Source organism: Paroedura picta, chromosome 9 (genome assembly GCF_049243985.1).
Source record: "Paroedura picta isolate Pp20150507F chromosome 9, Ppicta_v3.0, whole genome shotgun sequence".
Taxonomy (NCBI): Eukaryota; Metazoa; Chordata; class Lepidosauria; order Squamata; family Gekkonidae; genus Paroedura; species Paroedura picta.
Window position 1 is genome coordinate 61,816,839 of NC_135377.1, and position 24,750 is coordinate 61,841,588.

At 43.9% G+C, this 24,750-nt stretch overlaps 1 long non-coding RNA gene across 39 annotated transcripts in view; it reads right to left on the bottom strand.

Annotated features, from left to right (window-relative positions):
- Positions 1–24,750, bottom strand: part of LOC143845043 (uncharacterized) — a 622,217-nt gene that overhangs the window by 366,895 nt on the left and 230,572 nt on the right. For 34 of the 39 annotated variants that reach the window (XR_013234233.1, XR_013234236.1, XR_013234235.1 and 31 more), the window contains one exon: positions 11,766–11,910. The exons of the other annotated variants lie outside the window; for them this stretch is intronic. This is a non-coding gene — a long non-coding RNA (uncharacterized LOC143845043). The remainder of the gene's footprint in view (positions 1–11,765; positions 11,911–24,750) is intronic. 39 annotated transcript variants of the gene reach the window in all.

Genomic DNA, 24,750 nt, shown 5'->3' on the forward strand with positions numbered 1-24,750 from the left:
CTAGTCTCGTAGTTTAACAGAGAATTTAAATATTTAAACGTCACTTAAATACAACCAGCAGAAACTCCTTTGTTAAGGTCAGAATCTCACATTAGGACCGATCAAAAGAGAATGCTGTGGCTTACATCCAACCCTTAAGAGTTGGGAAGTGGCGAATTACTACCTTCATTATTAAGAGTGCTAGAAAAGGAAACACCGGCTAGGCAAATAAGAGGACAGACGTACCAGCAAGCAATTTAGACAACTTATCCAGAGTGGAACTGAGAGCCTAAATTAAACAGACCCGCTGAAAGCCTAGCCTTAAATTTGTTCCCAGTGCACTGTGGTTGAGAAATTTCCATCCTGCACTCAAGAGTGGAAGGCTGCAGACAAGGTCGCTATCGTAACAGTCGAGCAGTTTGTGGTTTATGAAAATATCTGGGTTATGTACAGTTCAGTGATTCCCCTGCTGGAATCGTGTCAAGACCACTGGAGCAGGTGTCTTTGTCATTGCCCACTGTTGCACCAGAAAGTATTTCCTTGCTGTTCTATGCTTACTTAAGTGTACAGGATTGAACAGAAAGGCAGCATCAAACTATCTTGCTGATGGAAATGCTGCACATAGAACTGCTTAACATTGGAATTATGACTCTGGAAAAGAGCATTTAAAGGCTAGAGGGACCCTGGGGTTACGCAGGAGCTCCCCAGGGGTTACACGGCCTTTCCCAAAAGTTTGGATACCTGCTGACATCACCAGACGTCAACTGGAGCCCACTTCCCCTACGCTCAACAGGCCTAGTCTCTTTCTCCACAATGGACATGGTAAATGATCAATTGATTGGCTGGCTGGCTCCTGCATCTTACTTCTCTGAAGGGGCATGTCACTGCTTCCAGGGTTCTTTGAGCCTGAAAAATATTGCAGGGGTTCTTCCATGGTAAAAAGGTTGGAAAAGGCTGGGTTAGAGGGAGGCACCTCCAGTATTATGAAGGCAAATTAGTGGCAGCTGAGCTCCATCTAGCCCAGTGGTTCTCAACCAGGGGGTCGGGACCCCTTTGGGGGTCAAACGACCCTTTCACAGGGGTCGCGGCAGAGCAAGCAGCTTGGTTGGGGGGGGGCATCCACACAACAGCCTTGTGGGGTAGATCGAGTCCATCTGTCTGGAGCAGCGGAAAAGAGCATGATCGGCATGGTGGGACAAGAGGCAGAACTGAACTGAGAAACCCTGGGGGAAAAAAACCAATGTATATACAATCATGAACAATGGATCTTCATGCCATTGGTCAGTTTCGGTTTAATTTCTGTGAAAGAACACTTGCATAATTTTATAGTTGGAGTCATCACAACATGGGGAATTGTAATAAAGGGTCGCAGTCTAACCTGACATCTTCCTTCAGGGACTTAGCTTGGTTAGAGCTGGGAACTTCACTGCTCCAGCTCCCATACAGGAGCACAAATCTGGGGCAAACAAGGTGCACTGGGCCAAATGCTCCCCCGTAAGGCAGCAGGAAGAGGCCGGGCAATGTGTCCTGGCTCAAAGCCTCTGGTGCAGAGTGAGCCCTTGGGTAGAAGTCAAAGGCAGGAGCTTGTGCCTTGCCTCCTGGGCCTGTGAGAGTCAGCTTGGCAAACCTGGATCAGCCCAGATTTATTTCTGATCTGTTTTTCCAATTTGGAAATTGTTTCTTGTTTGTAAGCCAACTTGCCACAGAGAGAAACAGCCTAAAATGAATACATAAATAGCCAGTGTTGTTTTTCCAGCTCAATCAAACCTGGACGTAGCAATCGACATTCTACACCAGTAGTTTGAAGCCATAGCTGACCGGCACATAAATGGAATGTGAATTTTTGACAAAGCCGAACTGGTAATGCAAAGAAGATGGGAAGGTCTGTTGGATTACCGTGGCTGAAAGGACTGGGTATGCGTTTTGGAACTCTTTTAGATCTCGGCCTGCTTTCAAAAGCTCAGGTGGCAGCAGCCTTCAGATATGCATTTTTAGAACAACATATAATTCATAAGCTGAAACAGTTCCAGGGGAACAGGGACCTAGCTTACTAACATCCTCGTTTTTGTTAATGCCAAGGAACAGCTGAACTCCTCCACAGGCCTAGCTTTTAAAAGCATTGGGAAACACATCTGGTCAAGAAAGTGGCTTTGTGCCTTTTCATATGGATGAGAAGGCAAGGACAGACCGAACCCCATGAAGCAAATAAACTGGCTTCTTCTTAGGAGGGCTGTTTTTTTGCCTACCCTTCCTTTCCCCACAACAGACACCCTTGAGGTAGGTGAGGCTAAAAGAGCTCTGAGAGAACTGACTGGGCCAAGGTTACTCGGCTGGCTGCATCCAGAGGAAGAAGGGGGAATCACACCTGGTTCTCCAGATTAGAGGCTGCTCCTCTTAACCACTACACCAAGGAGGTTGCTTGCAGGTGTGGTTCGGGGAGGAGGAGGTGCTCAATGTAGCTGGCAGGACCAGATGTTCAAATATTGTAAGTAATTAGCCAGCCACCTTGCCTTTTTTGTTTATTTTGCTTAGCCGTCTCTAGAATGGTCTTATAGTTGTCCTGAGATTGTGCCTTGTAATAATAAAGTTGTTTAACTAAAGAGGCCCTACACACATCTTTATTCACAGCTTTGCTACTTAGCTGTGCTAATGAAATGTGCCCCTTTAGTGATAATCCTTGAGTGACACTAAGAGAGAGGAAGGCATATTTTCAATTCTATGGGGTGACATGCCACCAGGGCAAGAGAGGGGGGGCAAGAAGCAATTTCTACCCCAGCTTTCTGACCAGGCTGCAAGCTGGTAGAGCAAGGCAGGGGAGAATCTACTATCACATTTATAGGCTGGCAAAACTCTCCCATCACTGTTAATGTTGGAACATCACTGTTAACTGGAGTGCTTTTCAACATGTAAAACCCTAATTTCAGTTTCTCCAGAGACTAAAACACTTTTTATCAACAGCTTTAATTCAAAAGAATTAACATATGCCTGTTTACATTACTCTTTCACACAAACAAGGCGGGATAATTTCATGGACTTCATTAAAAAGAAAAAAGAAAAAAAGAAGGATCTGAAAAAAGACCTACCAGCATCTGGGCTGAGTTTGGATGACCGCATAATTAGGTTGACCGCATAACTGGGCACAGATATAATACATATGCCATATGGAATTCCCCTTTTCCTAGTCTCCCTGGGTGTTTTTTTTTAAACCCAATATATATCCATCCACATATTTAACAAGATATTTCTTTCTTCATTTTTTTTTCATGCATCAACATGAATTTGGTCCCTTAAGTAAATAAGAGCACTGGAGCCACCTCTGTCTGATTCCATCCCCTTTGAACATCCTGAAGCTGCCACACTTCCATTACTCTGCCTTGCATCTTTGGCAGCTGGAGTCACTACTCTGGTGATGGGGTCAAGGGCCATGCTCTAAATCTTCACATGCCAAGATGCATAACATCAAGTCTAATGCTCAGAAGAAGGAACTACTGATGCAGAAGGTCACTAATTGCCAGTTTCTCTGTGTTACAAGAGGTCTGGAAAGAAATCAACATAAGAGACACAGAGGAATAGGACACATCCTGACCCTTTAATTAGCAAGGGATTACACATGGAAGGCAGAAGCAGTCAAACGTTAAACAGAAGAGAGAATGCCCTTTTCATGATGGGATCTTGCACATATGTATAGGGCATTTCCTAAGCAACACCAAAGGAAACTTTCAAAAACAAGAGGCACAATATAGGGGGGGGGGGTTGTAGGGCATGCAACTGTAGAAAATGTGCCAATTAAAACAAATTATAAAATGTACTACCTAAATGTCATGTTAAGTTCCTACTTAATTCTAAAAGCTTTTCATAACTACATCTAACTCTCAACATGGCCCCATCTGTGGATGCTTAAATCTAGAGAGTAAAGCCATGGATAGACAAGGCATGCCTTTTTTCACGCCTGAAGAAAATCCCCGGGTTTGCAAAACAAATATGAAATCGAAAAACACATTTAAAATATGCACTGGACTTTTGGTCACACAACTTTTGGTTGTGCTCCCCCGTAACCATGCAACTGAGCCAGTGTTTTCCCCAAGGACAGGCCACCAGGAGAAGGAAAGGACAGAAAGCTAAAGAGAGTGGCACAAATAAAGGTAGATTGGCTGGTAGGTGGAAGGGAGAGAAAGAATCAGGAAAATATAAAGCCTCTGGGGGCTTTCAGGGAAGGGAATGAGGAAATAGTTGGAGAGGGGGAAATGAGTCATGCGCCCCCCCCCCAGTTCCTGAATAACCAAAATTTATGAAATAATATGGATCTAACCCTGGGGGACTAGAGCTTCATACAAGGCCCAGTAACAAAAACAAACATTCATTTCTCACCTCTTTTTCAAAATCATTGCTTGGTGTCTGTCTTTCCTGACATACAACTTGTTGTAGAGTCACTCTCAAGGGACTGTGTGGTATCCCATACAAAACACTACAATTCTTGTGATGCCTACCATTAAACGTTGCCAGCACTGGCTGGCAACAGTAAGTATGTATGGCATATATCTAGAATAAATATTACTATACATATCAAAAGGATGATTGTAACTATATAAATATTAGGGAATAGAGAATAGCTGCAAGCGGCAAGCATTCCCTTTAACTTCAGCAACAGATTCTTCATCAGCAACAGATTCTCAAGAAGAAAGTAAGAGACTCCCACCCCTCCCTAGTTTTTATGCAGCACTTACCACTGACTGCACAGGGGGAAAGTGAAGTGGCCGGAAGCAGAGTCCAGACTCACACTGCATCTGGCCTTCTCCATCCCCATCCCCCAACAGGAAGTGAGAGGTCCACCCCACCTTTCTCCCGTCACGGGCAGATTACTTAAAGGGGGACATGTCAGTGGCCATAAAAGCAATGGCTGGCTAGTAAGACAAAAGACAACATGTGGACTCCTGCTTGTACACATGGAAAGCGGCAGGACTATTTCAGTATTTTAAGTACTACCTCGGTACAATTAGTTAGACAATTTTAGTGTTTTTCTCCCAGCGCTGTACATTTCGTTGGCAGGAACAAAACAGTAAATCTTACAAGGAAAGCGGATAAAGGAGAAAGCACAGCAGGATCCCGTTCCCCTAGGCAGATGATTTGAACACAATTTAGTTTATAGTTAACTCACAGCATGACTTCTGTAATGTCCTTTATCATCTTCAAAGCTGTTTCCTCATTGCTCATTATCATTACCCATAATAAGACAAGAAATGATGTTTTCATGCAAAATCAAAGAAAAATATTGCAGAAAGGCACACTTGAAACGAAAATATGACTCCTTCCAGCCACTCGCTTGTACTAGAACCCAAGAAGAGGTGGTAGAACCTTAACTATAGCTTATATGTGAAATATAATTATTACTGTTTCCATGAAAATATTACTGTTTCCATGAAATTTATATCATGCACATCCACAAAAGCATTCAGGGTGGCCGATTTGATTTACAAAATGTTAACACAATAAAGTCTGAGAGCCAGCGTGGTGCAGTGGTTAAGAGCAGTGGCCTCTAATCTGGAGAACTGGGTTTAATTCCCCACTCCTCTTCCACATGCAGCTAGCTGGGTGACCTTGGGCCAATCACAGTTCTTCTCAGAGCTCTCTCAGCTTCACCTACCTCACAAAGTATGTATCTGTTGCTGGGGAGGAAGGGAAGGTGATTATAAACCACCTTGAGACTCCTTTGGGTAGTAAAAAGCAGGGTACAAAAGACCAGCTCTTCTTCTAAACTATATACCAGCAATTTAACAGCAACTGTTTTCACAACTTGATCAATAGGACGTACCACCACCAAAACTCCAACACTACCAAAAATCTGGAAGTTAAAGCTTAACACAACACCATTTCCAGCTATATTTACAAAACCCAGCAATAGTAAAAAAAAAAATTAAAATATAGAATGAAAGCTTAGCCTAAACAATTAACTGGGTGAGGAGGGAGAAGAAACTGGGATTAAACCCCTTTTTCCCCAAAGCTCGGCAAAAGGCAAACATTTCAGCAGACTTCCAGAAAACCAGTAAAGAGAGGCACACCAGCTTATGTCAGGGGAGAGGAGATCTAAAGACAGGGGCCCACTGCACAGAAGGCCCTCTCTCACCTGCTTACTATCATCGCCTCTGGTGAGGTTGGCATGCAAAGGAATTCAACCTGGAAGATCTTGAAGCCACAGACATAACGAATAAGGGTCATAGGTGGCCAGACAAGAACAACCAGAGCAGATCTGACCAGCCAGCTGGAATTGGAACCTAGGAATTTCCACAATAAGTCTAGAGAGGTGCAACCAGGCAGGAGACAGCTACCAAGCGAGAAACACAAGATGGGTTTTTGCTAGATATTACACCAGCAGAGGTGGGAGCTAAATGGAAGGATGATTTAAGGAGCTAACAGCCCCATCCACTCCTCTAGCCACAGATCCTGCCAAGATCTAAACTTCCACTCAAATGAATCTGGTGTATAGGAGGCATTGAGTGACCAGGCATGTACCTCCCCAGGTTTCAGTTTTGGCCCTCTGGCTTACTGGCTTCTAAAGTCTGAGGGGAGACTCGGGAAATGCTGGAGACTGATGGCAATGCCAGCCAGGACCCCAGAGCTGAGAGGATCCTGGGAAGACTATGAGGAAACTACCCAGGAGCTGCCAAAAGCAACACTACAGCGAGCTCAAAACACAATACAAGCCCATGGCTTCAGGTGTAAGGAGAGAGAGATAAGAGACAGAACCCAGGGGGTTTGAGTTTGCACAAGGACAGAGCTTGGGAAGACAAGAGAAGATAAAGGGAAGCTCAAGCCCAGAGGCTGGAGAAGGAAGTGGAAAAAGTGGTGATGCAGTCTGTTACCTTGTTGTTGGGTAAGGAGCCTGAACAGCAGGCCATGCCACACTCATTTGGCGACCTCTGCGAGCACCTTGCCTGTGAGCAACAGGAAGGAGAAAGATGGCAGAACCCCAAGTGTGCCCAACAAACCAGACAGGGGAATTCCTCTGGGGAATCTTCTCAAGAATCTTCCTCTCATGTTGAGACTGGGCACATCTTGACAGGTGGGCTCATGAAGGTGTAGGCAGAGCAAAGCCCTTAAGGGACCCCGAAATTAAATGAGAGTCAATGTAACAGCTGTAGTATAGGGAAATTGTGATCCATACAGCAAAACCAGTGTAAATGCCTGGATGCCACACTGTGTATCATTGTAAGGTTCTCAAACATCTACAAAGACATGCAGTGCATTATGGTAGTCTCACTTGTAGCCATGATGAGGTCTTCTGCTGCAGGGGCTGCTGCAAATGGTAAATTAGAACAAGCACTCCTGGCTCCCTCCAATGTCCCAAGTAGCAGGACAGGATTCAAGAGCACTCTCAAACCTGTTCCATCAAGGTGAACACTACCTAGAACACAGTGAGCCCTTTGATTTTTTACACCCAGCCAACAATACTTTTTGACTTGTCTCTACTCATCTGAGGGTATGGGGGCAAATAATCAAATGCTGCTCATTTCTCTCTCCATAAATTTTTTATCTCAAGCTCCATTAGGTCAAGTCATACAGTATACTTTTTTTTTTGCAGTATCATTTCATCCTTGTGATGTTTCTCTTTCTACATAATCAGCTTGTGTCACAACATACTCTTCTGCATTCTGAAGTCACACCCATCAGTGCTTACCTTTGCTAAATGGGATCTGTTGTTTTAAAACAGGTGAGGAACAGAAAGACTATTCTGGTGGGACAACACAAGAGAAAACCTACCAGTCAAGCAAAGAAAATAAAAACACATAATAAAGAAATAGAATCACCCTTCTTCCGTACACGTATGTGCCCCAAATAAGGAAAACTAAGTGTCATGTGATTGTATGGAGGAATAATTTCTTCCTCAAATGCAATTCCAAGCAAACACAAAGCAACTGTGCTTTAGAACACAATCCCGTTAGAGGAAACAGAAATAAAGATATTTATTTGACAGTATGTATAGCTGGGAATGCTTCTTGGTCCCTGCATAGTTAAAACAAAGTTGACAAAAGAACTTTGCACAGGATGTACTCGGAAGTTAAACTGTTCTAGCATTCAACATTGTCAACTATCCAAGAGTGCAATCAACCTCCACTTTCTTTCACTGTGCAGTAAAAGAGACAAGTTTTTGCAATGTGTCCCTTCATGAATCACTCCAAGCACCTCTCTAGGGCTGTAAAATGCTACTGTACAACCAACTGTAACTACAACAACCCCCAATGTGCACAAAAAAACCATTCTGCTTCTGTCTTGAAGGCACGACCTCCCACACAGCATGAGGTAGTGGTGAAGAGCAGCAGACTCTAATCTTGGAGAACCAGGTTTGATTCCCCACTCCTCCATATGCAGCCAGCTGGGTGATCTTGGGCAGTCACAAGCCTATTAGGGCGGTTCTCGAAGAACACTTCTCTAAGAGCTCTCTCCGCCCCACCTACCTCATGGAGTATCTGTTGTGGGGAAAGGAAGTGAAAGGTTTTTGTAAACCACTTTGGGACTCCTTCAGGTAGTGAAAGCAGCGTATAGAAAAACCGTTCTTTATCTTCTGCTCTCTAAGAAACAGGAGCATGCCAGTTCATATAAACATTCTGAATAAAGGAAGAAAAACAAATTCATTGCAAACAATAAGCAAGGTGTTACAGAGTTTGAAAGCAGCACTGAACTCAACTGCACTAACAAACAGGAAATAGAGTGAGGCCCATGAAAAAGGACCTCTCCTTCCCAAGATAAGTGGGTTGTTTGTTGACAGGTGTGCAAACTAACAACTTCTGTGTCACTTAGGAGCTAAGTACCCACAGTGATTACAGACATAGCATTCCTAACATTTTATCACATTCTATGGTGACCAAAGCACACAACTCTGAAAGGGGCTGTGCTCTTAAGGGTAGGCCTAATCATTATGGGTCAATGGGGCAGATATCAGGCTTAGCCCCCTCCCTGATGCTATTGGCTTAAAATAAAGAAAACTAACACAGAGAATTCTTTACAGTCAAATCCAACAAAGTACCCACAAAACCTGACACACAGCTTTGGCTGACAGAGATAACATTTTAAACAGACAGTGTGAAGAATGCAGTATGTCAAACTGGATTGGCTTATTTGAAAGCACAAGAGTGTATTTTGCACTGAAACCAAGAGCAGAGCAAAATCTTCTCCTATCAACAAGGTGGCAAAAGAGGCTCTCCCCAGTTGACCAGAGGTGCATGTGTGAGAGGAAGGGGTAACGTTCCTCCACATGAGCCGTGGAAGCCAGCATACACGTGTGAAAAACAACAAAAAGGAAACACCCGGGGAAGAATCCATTCAAGTGTACGGTGTCAGCACACTTGTCAAATGAGAACTGCTTGAGAATCCACTGCAAAAGCTACAAACTGAACAGAAAACACAATAAACTAAACTTCTCAGATGCTACAGAAAAGTTGGTCTCCCTTGCTGACAGGCTCCAAGCTTTGGCACAAGACGGTTACAAGAGAAGAAAACTCTGTGTGTTTTTTTTTAAGGGAAGATATGGTTAGCTTGTTTTCTAGCAGTGTCTGTCCTCACAAGTCCTCTTTGAGGTCACTGAGTTGGTGGAGGCAAGAGAGCCGCGCCAAAAGGATTGGTGGAGTCAGCAAAGGCAGCTCTAAGTCACTCGCCGGCCAAAGATCCCGGAGGGAAAAGAAAACAAGAAGTGCAAAAGTGGTTGGCCTTCCACGACATCCAGTTGTTAGGTGTTTTTCCCCCCCTTTAAGTACAGTGGGGAAAGAAGACAAACAGACACAAGGCACCAGCACAAATTATAAAAACTGGAATGCCAGTCCGCCAAGCTGCATTGATGTGGCATCATCTCCAAGGTTTCAGACCTTGGCCTGACTGTTCTGTGGCATCTCCTCTCTTTCCTCCACCACAAAATCAATTAGCCAAGGCAAGCCTTGGAATGATTTAGCTCTGGGTTTATGGCATGTGTTCCTTCTCTCTCTTGCTGTCTCTTTCCAGTCTGCATAGAGGTGAGGAAGGCAGAACTAACATCTCCAGCACCCCACAACCTTTCAGTCACCCAGCCCCTGCCTACACTGAGGTGTTGTCCTAATCTCAACTTGCAGCTTCAGCAGAATCCTGTGCAGATCGCTAACTGCATTCTGGAGGGTGGCTCATATCCTCCATGTGCTGATTCGAATGATTCACAGAGATTTACCGAACTGAGCTGCCAATTTTTCCTAGCTACAGGCTAAAGGGAAAATAAAAACCCAAGAATGCTTCAGGTGAGACTGATTCCAAACAGAAACAACCCTTCTTTCTCCCTCCTCTCTTTTTTTTTCTCTAAAGGAAACCAAACTGCAGATCTAAAAATAAGGTATTTGATTCACAGCAAAAAAGGTCATTTCCCAGGAAAATAAAAAACACTTGAGTGTGACCATTGTCAGCATCCCAAAGTTACATGTAGACTGCTAAAACAAATCCCTGAAATGACAGAGAACAGATGGAGTTTAATTGTGTGTGTGTGTGGGGGGGGGGAGGCTTCTACTAATACAGGGCTGGCCAAACTGTGGTTCTCCAGATGACCAGGAGCCCGGACCAGCATGATGGCAGGGGCTCATGAGAATTGTAGCCCATGGACATCTGGAGAGCAGAGTTTGGCCACCTCGTACTAATGCCTTCCATAAAGATAGATTCATGAGGGTGACATCATGTTGGTCTGACATATTCAAGGTATGAGCTTTCGTGTGCATAGACACTTTGTCAGATACAGAAAGGTATCATTGGACTCAAAACTTTGTTTCATGCTTTCAGAGGGTAGCTATGGTGGTCTGCAGTAGAACACTTACCTTAGGCCAGTGACCTTGTTTGCCTATAAACATCTTCTAAGTATCTTATAGACTAAAAAGACGTTTCAGGGTATAAGCTTTTGTGAGACAAAGTTCCCGTCATCAGACACAGTTTTGACTCTCAAAAGCTTATACCTTGAAACGCTTGTTGGTCTCTAAGGTTACTGGACTAAAACCTGTTCTCCCTCCAGATCGGAGGACATCTACAAGGATGGCTTTTCAGGGAGGCAGGGGTTAATTAAGACACCCTCCCTCACTTCCTGTCCTGCGCACAACTCCTCATTCTGCCTTTTCATTTCAGTAACCCTTCCAAACATGGGACAGAAAATGTATAAGGTGGCAATCAGTAAAAATCTGAGAAACTGCATCGTTGAGGCATAAAGGTAAAGTTAAAGGTATCCTCTGTGCAAGCACCGAGTCATGTCTGACCCTTGGGGTGACGCCCTCTAGCGTTTTCATGGCAGACTCAATACGGGGTGGTTTGCCAGTGCCTTCCCCAGTCATTACCGTTTACCCCCCAGCAAGCTGGGTACTCATTTTACCGACCTCGGAAGGATGGAAGGCTGAGTCAACCTTGAGCCGGCTGCTGGGATTGAACTCCCAGCCTCATGGGCAAAGCTTTCAGACAGCTGCCTTACCACTCTGCACCACAAGAGGCTCAGTTGAGGCATACAAATCACTTAGTTTGTCAGTACCTACAGGGATCACCATGCATTCCATATGCAGTGTGTCTACTAACCCGGCTCTTGTAAACAGAACGTCAATTCTAGAAGTCTGTAAAGTGGCAACATGATCCTCGATTGCCACATTCACCAGGCACTACAAAATCGATCAATATAGTTCTGCTGAGGCTGCCTTTGGCAGGTGAGGCTTGCAACATGTTTTGGAACCAGTCTAAGGTAACCACCTAGGTATGTTAAGCTCTAGAAGGGCCCATCCCTGCAAATGTCAAGGGGAAGAATGACTTACCGAAGAGGGTCCTTCTCCCTTGGAGTAAGGAGGACATCTGGCCCTCCCAAGCTGATTCCAGAACATGAAGCGCTATTCAGTTAGACAGACACAGATGAACTTAGCGAAATGCAGCAAATTTCCTCTTTCCTTCCTGTTCTTCTTTCTATAACAAGAAGTTTGCAAAGTTAATATAATAAATCTGTTTAAGGTTAATAAATTCTACTTTCAGTTATTCTACTCTATGGCTTTCGGAGTGTCCGGATTGGGGAACGAGGCGCAGCACGCAGGACAGGAAGTGAAGATGTCTTAATTAACCCCTCCCTCCCTGAGAAGTCGAAGGGAAAACCCATCCTTGCAGATGTCCTCCTTACTCCAGGGGAGAAGGACTCCCATCGGTAAGTCCAAAGGTTATTTTACTAATGTGTGACACTTCTTACTGGTAGATATCAAATCGGATACTACAGACTTCTCAACTGTTATCTGTGTTCAACTATTATCTATGGGTTAAAGACATGTAGTAGACTTCCTTGCATTACTAAACCACATGATTGAACTGAAAGGCTAGCTTATTTAAATGAATGTTCCTCTTCCATATCACCCTCCTTTGGTTGTAATCCTTTCACCTGAAATAAACACAGACACTGAATTGTTTGGAACAAGGTCCACCCAGCATTTGCTTGCAACCTTTATTATTTGTAGGCAAAGTCTTTACTACATTCCACCAACAATTCATCTAAATCTTCTTAACACAAGCATACGGGCACACAAGAATACTCAAAGCACAAATAGAACTGTATGAAAACAAAATGTAGATTTGTCTTGTAAATTATTGTTTTCTACCATATTGTTTGAAGAGCCAGCGTGGTGTAGAGTGCTGGCCTCTAACCTGGAGAGCCAGGTTTGATTCCCCATTTCTCCACATGTAGCCAGCTGGGTGACCTTGAGCAAGTCACAGTTCTCTCAGAGCTATCTCAGCCTCACCTACTTCACAGGGTGTCTTATGTGAGAAAAAAAAGGGTAGGCAATTGTAAGCCATTTGACTCCTTTGCGTATGTGGGTTACAAAAGAACAGTTTTTCTCTGAGATTTGTCTAAACTGATTTAAGTGTATAGTTTTTTTTTTTTTTTTTTTTTAAAGACAGAGCTGGTCATAATTTGTAAACTCCAGGCCCATCATTGACCATTTTGGGAGAGAGGGAGTGGCAGGTTGACATGACCATATATGGTCATATCACATAATAAATATTTAACAAATTTCAAAAATATATAAAAATTAATTAACTCCCAACCATTCATGAAACCCTTCCATGGCCATCAAAAAAGCCCAGGATTTCATGAACCCCTGCTCCAACCACTACACTGGACCAGCCCTCAACATCAGGTATAAAATACCTGTCAATATTCTGACTTCTACATTCTGTGCCATCATCAAGGGCAACCCTACAAAACAATAAAGTGCACCCATATCCAACCCAGATATATGGGTAAGAATATGGGCCAGTCACAGTTCCCCACGTACTACTCCTTTGAGTAGTAAAAAGCAAAGTACAAAAAAAAAACGCTCATCTTCTTAAAAGATCAACCCTTTAAATAAAAGCCTGGGCAAACAGAAATGTTTTAGCCCGGCACCTAAAGCAAAGCAATGTAGACACCAAAGGAATGACTTTCCCTAAGTGAAGCATGACTACAGAAAATGCCTGGTCTCTAGTTGCTATCCCCTTCGCCTTTGAAGGGCAGAGGCCTAGACAGCAGATCATGGCAGGCAGACAGCTAAGTATCTTCTGGATACATCTGGATACCTTTAAAAAAAACCCAGTTCTGTGCTAGGTTAGGATGGGAGATGGTGACTAAACCCAAGGGAACAAGTTTCCTAACTGGGTGTGGATTTGAATCTACATTTCCCCAGCCTACATTAAAGACTCTCACCACAACACAGCACTAGCGCTCCAGCATGTCATAACCGCCTCAGTACCAAATTTCTTATTTAGCAAGGGTACCGAACTGAAAGATTACACCCTTGTTCCAAAACGAGTCACATCTGCACTAGAATTTTGCAAAGCTCTTCCCCTATCCAGCACTCTTAAGCCAATAAGGCCCAGGGAGGGGAGAAATAAATTCTTGTAGAATCTATGCTTGCCCAAGTAGTTAGTTTTTCAATATCAGACGCAGCTTTCCCAGCCGTGCCTGTTTTTCCACATTTCTTTTACATTTATTCCCCTCCTCCCTGGCCCCTGACAGGGTGATGTATGAAAAGCAGCAGTGAGCCAGCAGCAGAAGTAGCAACAGCATGAACTCCAGGTGTTTGGAAAGAGGAGGGAGAAAAAAGCCTACATAATTTCTTCAATACATTCCATAGAAATACGATGGTTCCAGAGTCTTTCTTTCCCTCCAGTGCATTTTATACCACATACATTACAGATTGTCCACTTCATCTGGAAAAGAAATAAGGCTCCAAGGACAGAATCTGTGGGCTGGAGCCAGGATGGCTTCAAGGCAAATATTACAGCAAACCACCATTTAAGATGGGAAGTTTTGTTCTGACTGCACAAAATTGGCATAGATCTAGCAGAATAGATGAACAGAAATGCTCCCGGACCATTTCTTTTTCCAGCCAGAATTTCAAAGCTTGCAATATTTATACTTCTTTCAGAATAATGGTTTTTCTAACACTTCCCCCTCTCTCCTTTTAATAGGATTGGAGCCAATCAGGTTTTCTGCTAGTGGTACAAGGAAGGGTTTCTTTCTGACTACCCAAAAAGGCTACACTAAGGATAATTGTATTGTCTGATATTGTCTGATGCAAGATATAGTAAAGAAGGGAGTTGGGCAATATTGAATAAAAAGCTGATTGGATGCAAATCATATTCTGCAGCATAGTGTATTGGTTAAGATTGGCAGACCCTAATCCAGGTTTTCTCAACCAGGGTTTCCCAAATGTGTGGGAGTTAATTAATTTTGTATATATATATATACATGGGTACTCATTTTACCGACCTCGGAAGGATGGAAGGCTGAGTCAACCTTGAGCCGGCTGCTGGGATTGAACAAGAGGCTCTCTATCTCTCTCTATCTCTCTATCTCTCTATCTCTCTATCTCTCTATCTCTCTATCTCTCTCTCTCTCTCTCTCTCTCTCTCTCTCTCTCTCTCTCTCTATATATATATATATATATATATATATATAAAATTTGTTAAACTTGGGTGATATGACTATATATGGTTACGTCAACCCTGCCTCCCTCCCCAAATGGCCAGGGAATGGCCCGGAGGGGTGGAAAGGGGAGAGGTCTCGGGTAGGCATGTACACAGCTATGCTCCCCAACCATATTCTGCACGTTCAAGCAACTCTTGTGGTTTCTCGAAATCTGAAGAATATTTCTGGGATTTCTTAATGGTAAAATAGTTGAGAAAAGCTGCTCTAATCTGAAGAACCTGGTTTGATATCCAAGCCTGCTTGAGCCAGTCACGATTTCCCTTAGAATTATGTCAGCCCCCCTACCTCACAAGTTGCAATGAGAGGAAGGGAATGGGACTGTAAGCCACTGAGACTTCTTAAAGTAGAGAAAAGCAGGCTATAAAAACCTATTTTTCTTGTGAGCCAGCCAGTATCAGCAGACTCTGAGCAGAGGCACCTGCCAGGGCCCAGGGCTTCTGGCAGAGTTTGCTGCCACTAATCACTTATCTCCCCTTATGCCCACTTGCCTCTCCTCTTACCCACTTGCTCGCAAGCATTCAGCCATCCATGCTTCCATCCATATGCATTGCCCAGTATCATCAGGAAATGTATGTATGTGTGGGTGGTGCAGGTGTCTGTGAGTACAGGTGGTAAGAAGGCTTGTGAGGGGATAGAGAAAGGATGCACAGGCATCCAGGTTAACAGATGAAAAAGGGAGGCATGACAAGGGAGGAGCTAGTAGCAGGCAGAGGAGAGGAGGGGCCTGGGGTCCTCTTTGTCCTGGGATATAAATACCCTGGAACTTGGCTGGCCTCACATGAAAATCAAGGGACCGTGAGCATGATAATTTCTCCTGGAGATGGTCTTTGTGCTAAAATTGTCAACAGGCCCAAAGATGATGACGTTTATAGCTTTGAGATCAAGGCCTCCTGGGAACAACTTGGAGGATCCACATCCAGCCTGGGCTGAGGCAGCTGCATTGGTTACCGGTTGAGGGAGATGTCACCACCAGGCGGTGGTTATAACTAAGTTTTTAAAATGATCTTAACTGGGGAATTTTATTACTGTTATGGCATTTTATTGTGGGGAAAATTTCTCGTGAACCGCCAGAAACCATTTTGGGAGTGGTGGTATAAAAACTAATGATTGATTGATAGATGATAAATCAATTAATCAATCAAAGCTACCTGAAGGGTGCCTAAGCCTGGATAACCCAAGCAAGCCAGATCCTATCAGACCTTGGAAGATAAGCAGGGCTGATCTTGAATAGTATTTGGATGGGAGACGTCCAGTGATTTGGATGGTAGTTCCTCTAGTGTTCAAGGAACACTAGAGGTCATGACGTGGAGGCAAGCAATGGCAAGCCACCTCTGAACATCCCTTGCCTGGCTGCCAGACAATCCGTGGATCTCCTGGCTACACTAAACAAGCCATGAAGTAAATCATATCTGAAGGGTTGGTAACCAGGATGAATTTCAAACCAGTGACTTCCAACACAATGCATCTCATTTTAGGTACTCTGCAATACTAGCTCTCTGATCTGATACTTGCTCACTTTTCAGGGATTTCTTCAATTATATCATAGGTAGCAGTTTGATGACTAAACAGCGTGTGGACTCCAGATGTTGTTCGAAGTAAAGCTGGAAAATGATTCTTCAACTGAAACTGGACACTAACAGGTAATGCCTATACAGATCTGTTTATTTTCCTACAGATTTGTATAATTACACCCACAGCACTTTCCCAAAATAGGCATTATTAAATAGTTTGCCCACAATTTAGAAATATAATCAGCAAGTGGCTCCCTTGCCGGAAGCATAGAAGACTTTAAATAGTAATGTCTTCTGCCCAAAATTGCCTGTGGCGAGTTATTTTTGTCCCTTCAATCTGAACATAGAAGAGCGGGGAAGTAGAGAATGAAACACATCATGATGACATAGCCAGGCAACCCGAAAAATAACTGGCTACTACAGTCAACTAATCAAACAAGAATGGCAAAGTCAGGCGGGTAACTGGAATATATCCAAATGGATACTTGAAATTGGGAGTGAAAAAACCAACACCACCAAAAAACAAGGACATGGATGTGACTAAAGAAGCATGAGTAACAGAAGGGCATGCCTCAAAGTGTCGTAAGCGATCGTAGCACTGCATTTTATAACTTGTTGAGCAGATTCTTTTCTAGAACTACCTTATGCAAAGCATTCTTTTGAGCGAAACATTTGCTATTCTGATTCAACAGGCACCCATTATTGTGAGGAATTTCGGTTACTGAGGGATATTAGAATTATTCGTTTTCTGACTCTGGTCTTTTCCCCCTTCACTGATGACTGCTACTTCTACATAAAAACAAAGTCCTCAAATGCAGGCCAGGGGCCAACTCACTGATCTTACTGCAGATTACTGGGACAGGAAAGTCAAACGATGACAGCTGGTGAAGTTCAAGAATATTCAGACAGAACCATCTTCTTCTGAACTTTCTGACCCTCTGATTTTAAACCACAGTTTACTGCAGGGGCCTGTTATTTTCAGGCACCCCAGCTAGGTGATCTGTGACATGCATGCATTAAGTTTTATGTTGTTGTTTTTTAACCATCTGTATAGGGGTACTTTGTGAGTTTTATTTCTGTGAAACATGGCTGGGCTGCCCGTATAAGATGAATAGGAGACACAGATCTCATACTGTCCTTAGCTAGATTTTCGACTCATGGATTAATAAATTAGCCATTTTTCTTTGCAAGATAAATCCCTGTTCTGCTTTGGCTGGGTCATCATAGGACACCCTTCCAAAAAACACTCCTGCAAAATGGGAATACAATGTAGGCTTAAGTGTACAAATGATGGTCAGGAGAGATTTCACAAGGCAGGACATAAACATCTATGTCTCTCCAAATTCTCCTACCAGTGATGAAAATTCACTTACCAATGTTCACTCATCTCTCGAAAAACAAAGCAGATCAGCAGACTGTTAGTTTTACAATGTAAGAGACCTGAATACAAACCAGACGATTGCTATAAAACTCACTAAGTAATGTGATGCATACCTGTTCGTCAGTGTCAAAATACATTTGGTTTGGAACAAATTCTATTGACTTTAGTGGAAATTACCTCCAATCAAGTCCATTCAGGATTCTAGCCTTAACCCCTGTTCTCGAAAAGAAAAATAAAACCTTTATATCGTCATGTTTTGAAAAGATGGATTAATTGGAATTACTGTCAATAATACTGTGAAGTGGCTTGGATCCAACAAAGCTTTTTTGAGGGCAGAATCTATTTCTCAACTAAGGGTAGATCCACAGATATCTAAATCAGCCAGTCAGGCCCATACTGATATAAAAGAGATTTTCTTCAAAACTTGGGAAAATTCCAGGTTATACAAAAATCCCCCCTGAAATAAGTGTTGTCTACGCATGTGCAGACAATGCACCTACCTCTGGCAGAGTCTTAAGAGGGGGTAATGGTGAGTAAACCCTGGAGCTTGCCAGTATTGATATCAATTGGGGAAGTTGGGTGGGGAGCAAGGTGACTTGGCAGCAGAAGCTTTACTGATGGAGGGCGTTGGAAGCTACAACAGGTGTAGCCTGGAGCCATGCTGACCTTGCTGCCATCAGTATATTTTTTTTTGGGGGGGGGTTCCCAGGGAATGAAGAAGAGGGCCTAGGGCTTGGAGGGCCTGCAGTGGGCTTGATGGTAGAGGCCTGGAGCCACTCTGGGCTTACCAGCATCAATGACGGTCGTGTGCTGTGGGTCAGAGGGGGAAGTGAGGTGGCTTGGCAGAAGAAGCTGTAGGGCTTGCAGCATCCTGGTGGCAGAAGTTTGGAGGTGCTCTGGGCAATATCAGTAACCAGTGGTAGATTGAAGAGAGAGAGCTCAGCAACCCAACAGCAGGGGCTGCTACAGTGGGGAGGCACGAGCCCTCCCACTGTATGCTATAAACCGCCCTGAGCCAATTTTCAGGAGGGGCCGTTATACAAATCCAAACGGTTTGCCTCCTTATGCCCCCTGCAGGTATGAATTTCCTGGAAGTCTCTGGCCCTAGAAAAGTGTGCCTGACCTTGACTGCTTTCCTTCAGTATTTGCGTCAGGTGATCAATGTTGGCGCTGGTTCTGGAATGTGTATAGCCGGAAGAGATCCAGATGTGTAGGTGGCATGGCATGATAACATGTGTGTCCATTGTTATCCAGTTGTTTGTTGCCGGTGTTTTCTGTTCCCTTCTCACCTTTTGGCATTGTTTTGTTTTAAATGTCTAATGCCAAGCACTATATCCCATGGGTAGAATGTGGATGACTTTGCTCCACTGAAGAGAAGAACCCTTCAAGTGAGTCCAATGTTTCATTCTCCTTCAGCAGGGCTGAAGTCATCCAAAGTGGTACCTGGGGTCAGTCCTGTGCCATGCGTTGTAGCACGCGGTGTCTGAAGTAAGCTTCCTGTCTGGTCAATGAGATAATGTCTGATGAAGGTGGAGAAAGACGACCATGTCACTGCTCGACATATTTCTGCCACAGAAAGCCGCAGAAGATTCTGTGGCTCGTGTTGATTGTGCCGTGGGCTTCCCCTGGGTGCTGATGAGAGGCCAAAGGGCAAGGCTGTGTATTGGTAGTGCCTCCCCTAATAACAGAAATGGAGGTATCTTCTGGAACCAGGGTGTATTGAGATGTGAAGGTAGACCTCTTGGAAATCTAGAGATCTCAGTAGGTCCCCCTTCTGTAGAATCCGAAGGATATGTCATAGAGACTCCAACCAGAAGTGCCTCTTTTTTACCCATTGGTTGAGGTCTCGGATATTCATAATTAGCCAAAATGGCGACTGAATGCAGCCCCACCACAGGTGCATCAATGAGGGGGATTTTGAGGTCCTCCATCACCTCCTCAGTAAGTGTGTAGACACTTGGTGATGGAGGTGAGAGAATTTTCCAGGCGTGGGATGGCCCACTCCGCCTTCAGGACGTCAAGGACATCATCAAAGTTATCTGGGAAGAGATGTACAGTTTGAACAGGTACGGGCTGCTTGAATTCTCTGGTATCCAGTTTTGCAGATGCTTTTGATCGTGTTTCTCCTGAAATTCCATCTCATATTTCAGGGTGGAAATCACCTTAGGCAGGAGACAATGCAGGTGTTAAGCTTGGAAAAGTCTCATAGATGTGTCTGGCATGTCTCCTGAGAGTTCCCCTTCATCCTTATCTGACAGGACCTCCAATAAGGAAGCTGTAGAATGTGCCTTGCTGGGCGTGTGTGGACTGTAGGCATCCTGCCTAGGACTGGGATGGGAGCATTGCCTGGGAGCAGAACCCCTCCCCCGGACCTGCATGAGCCTTGCATTCTCCTCCTCGGAGAACTCAGAGTCAGACTGGTCAGAGTCCATATAATCCTGTGGCAGGTCCCTAGGGAGATGTCTGCTGTGGGAAGACATCACTTGGTGGTGCTTGGCAGTCTGGAGGGCACTAGCCCTCCTAGCTGTAAACTTCTTCCACTGTAGGAATTCAAAGATACATCTGTTCTTCCTTACCCTTCCCCCTGCATGTGTGCTTGACCCCTGGGACACTCCTGCAGGCTGGTGGGAAGATACAGTTGGGTGGCCACATCCTTAGTCAGTGCATGCCCCAGAGCTCAGGGATGCTTCGCACCACGGTTGGGCCTGCTCCTCTTTCTCTTTTTTGCCAGTTGCTTGGGCACCACATCACAGGAGCTGACGGCCCTGGCAGCGGCAGATGCCTTTTTCCTGGAGGGTGCCCCGTTTTCTTCACGTGGACTTCCTGGTGGCGGCGGGAGGGCCGCCATTGCATTGCTCTGGTGCTCCATGGTTCCCTTGGAGGAGTGGTAGTCTGGAACTCTGGCCACTCTTCAGAACCAATGACTGCCTCTTCAGCACTGTGCTTTGCCTGCCTTTCTGGAGCTGGATGAGCAGTCACAGTGTCCTCGGACTTAAGGCTTGCTGTGGCCACTGCAGGTACGTTGATTAAAGTCTGCTTCAGGCAGGTAGCAATAATCTGTTGTTTTAGGTAAGTTAACGATTCTTCTTTTATAAGATTTAGGCTTAAAGTTTAAGTTTTAAATTGAATAGATCAAAAGCAGGATTTGGGATCTCCTATCCAAGCAGTAGGGCTATCCAGACTGGAGGGTCAGGCTCCTGGTCACCAGATGTGCGGCTGCAATAAATTTTTATTTAAATTGCCCTACCTGAGTGAGCAGAGCATGGCCTAACCACTCTGGATGACTTTGGCCCCACCGAAGAAGAAGAGGTTTTTATCGCCGCTTCTGGATTATTATTGGGTTATACTGGGTTTTAGTGGTGGATTTTATCAGGGATTTTATTATGTTCTGTGACCCGCCACAAGCCGTCTGGGAGTGGAGGGATATAAATCCAAAAATAAATACTTACAGGACAGTCATCCTTTCCCTCTCTTAACTAGCACTGATGAGGGGATTAAATTTAAGAGGGGAAAGGGACTTCCCTATGAGTACTGTGGGTCCCTATTTATGATGTCTATTTACAAAATGCTATTTTCTCCACCAGCTTCTGCTGCAGCCCAAAATTTGCCCTTCCCAATGCATTTGGGGCTGGAATACAAGAGGGAAGGTAGAAAGACTTTTATCCATCAAAAAGCTCTAACTGATTCAAGTTCATCTGCATATTAAAATTTTTGTACTCTGAAGACTTAATTAACTATTCTGAACTCTAACAGCATACAATAAAAGTAGTGTCAACTAAACAACAACTGATGTTGGGTAGGAGGGTGCCTGATGAGGGTAGGAATACAAGTTCACTGTCACCCCACTCCTCCAGATAACCCGAAGACATCATATATAGCTCGACAGCCTCTGCATAGGTGGTTGAGGTTGAGGCCATGGAACAACTGCTATTTGCAACAATGCTACCTTTTGATGCCCTATCCCCTTGAGCTCTGCGGGTAAAGCACTGGCAAACATTACATGTGGGGACATCATGTCCTTCACCCAAGAAAAACAGACATAAGCCATGTTCATCTACTTGGATCATCTTTGCCCCACAATTGATGTACTTTATGAAAAGAGCTTTCTGGTCCATCAAAAATCAGAAACCAAAAAACATCCCAGTGAGTCATAGAAGCAAATCACAGAATGACCTTCTCCTTTGGCGGCAAAAGAGGAACTGAGGATAGGGGAGCTGCTCTGTGGGAGTACGTGGTCCCTGGGCAGGAACAAATTTCTGGATCTGGCGCACAGCACTCCATGGAGGCTTTTAGCTGTAAGGATCTCTTTGATGGCAGGCCTGCTCATGTGCAGTCCTGCCATGTGGGATTGTACAGAAGATCGATGATGATCAAACTGCTACATCTTAGGCAGGGAAAAAAAAAACAATTTTGGTCATTTAAAAAAATCACTGCAGGAGAAGGTAGTAAATAAAACTCTTGCCTTAAAACTCATCCATCCAAATTTAGTACCTGATTACATCTTCTTTTCAAAGGATTGTGCTTTCACCGTGTGTGTGTGTGTGTATGTGTGTGTGTGTGCGTATGTGTATGTGTCCATGTGTGCAAACTGCTCTCAGGTTCTTTGACCAAATAATATATTTATTTGTTCTTCTAGAGGCCTAGTTGTAATTTAAACACATAAACATAAGCCCGTGTGAAAATGTATGTGAACAAGCGCAAGGAAGAATTACAGAAGTGGATCCCAAAGCAAAAAGTGCAGAACTTACAGCTGTGAAATATTACCGAGGCTCAGAGCCCTCCCCCCCCCCAACATCTGCAAAAGCTTGTGTCTATGGAAACCTGCAGCCAGGATGACCTTGAGGTCCTGTATAGTTAGTTACTCAAACTGCACCTGTGTAGGATTAAGTATCCTGTTCATGAGTGATGGCCTCTCTCTGTCGGTAACAGCTTTCACAAGATGAAGCAGGGTGAGTGGGGAGGGACAGGGAGAGCTATTTCTTCCATCAGGAAGAGAACACCAGCAATAATATTGATTTAGGTTGTTAACCTTACCCAAGTCACCACTTGCAAAAAAGTTGCGTCTAAAATTCTTATACATGTTTAGATCCGTTCCAGTTTCAGCTCATACGTAATTACTGACTTTCACAGGCGTGGTTATAACCTGGAACACAAACCACTTCTTATGATCTCCTTATGTGTGTTCTCAATAAATGTATTCTATTTAAAACTTTTTTAGGAATCTGGCAAACAAGACGGTAGCGTGGAAGATAACCCGCCAAACTGCGGCTCCTAAGTATATTGACCATAGAATGTTGAGGGGAGTCTTAATACAAATCTTTAACATAAGGCTACCTTCAGACTTTGTGAACAGCTTAACAAGACAAATTCTCAAACAAAACAAATGTGTAACCTGTCCTCACCAGTGAAGGCCATTCATTTATTTTCTACCACTAAGGGCAACATTTTCAAATTCAGCCAGCATTGTTTGTTATCTTCCATAGAAATGTGTGTATGTGTGTGGAGGGGGGGGGATACACTCTTTCTCAATCCTCCTACCTTTCTTCCACCTTGGTGTGACATAACGGTCTCTTTTCATATACTTCTCTGCTTCAAAGGTGAAGGCTTCCATAATTGTTTTAACTATGCAGAAAAGAGCATTCTTGAAAATGGAATTGATCAAGATTATTCTTTTCTTATTAACCTGCCTGCCCCGTTGGGCATGTTGGCTACACATAATGAATAAACATGGAAAACAGTGGAGACAACCTAGGTCATGGCTTCAATAACAAACAATATCTCACACAGGTATTTTGCACAGCTCCGAGTGAAATATCCTCCCAATGCTCCAATCTGGATTTATTTATGCATAAAGCATTAGCAATAAGAGGGAGTATGTTGAAGCTAACCAATCACATTCAAGTTGTATAATCCTAGGCATGTCAATGTAAACAGTCCAGACCGAATGTTAAACACAAAAATGACCTAAGACAGGCCAAAGCTTTTACAGCTGACCTTAAAGGAGACATAGCAAAGGTCAAAGAACCTTGATGTCTCTAATTGACATACCTTCTACAGCTGTTCATACAATCTGCCATGAAGGTGCATATTACAGAAGGGTTACTATAGTGATGCAAGAGGGGAACTGGGAGAATCTTTAAAAGCAATATATTACTTTCAATCAGGGCTTTTTTAAAATGATGATACCTACTGGTAACCCACCCACCTCACCCAGCCAGGGAAAGAGTGAGTGGATCCACAGAAACAGTCCAGTAGGGTTCTGCAGAGGAAGTGAGGAATTAGTAGAAACCAGCACAACCTCTTGTGGCGCAGAGTAGTAAGGCAGCAGAAATGCTGTCTGAAGCTGTCTGCCCATGAGGTTGGGAGTTATAACCCTAGCAGCCAGCTCAAGGTTGACTCAGCCTTCCATCCTTCCGAGGTCGGTAAAATGAGTACCCAGCTTGCTGGGGGTAAACGGTAATGACTGGGGAAGGCACTGGCAAACCACCCCGGAGTCTGCCATGAAAATGCTAGAGGGCGTCACCCCAAGGGTCAGACATGACTCGGTGCTTGCACAGGGGATACCTTTACCTTTTAACACAACCTTATATATGAGGATTTGCACTTTATTTTAACAACAGAAACAAAAAAAAAGCATTGCTGTCAACAAACACATAGCAGGCTGGTACATTATTTCAACAGGCAGTCTGATCTGCTCCAGTTCTTTCAAAAAGCCAACATTTGCCTTTTAATTTTTTATAAACAAAATATTCAGTTAGTAGTAGAAGAAACTTAAAACACAGAATACTTCTATTAGAAGTAGCAATGGTGGAAATAAAGCAAGTGAAGCAATCCCATAAAAAGATACAACTAAGGATGGGCACAAGCAGAGCTCAGGAACTGATGTTTGGGAAAGATAC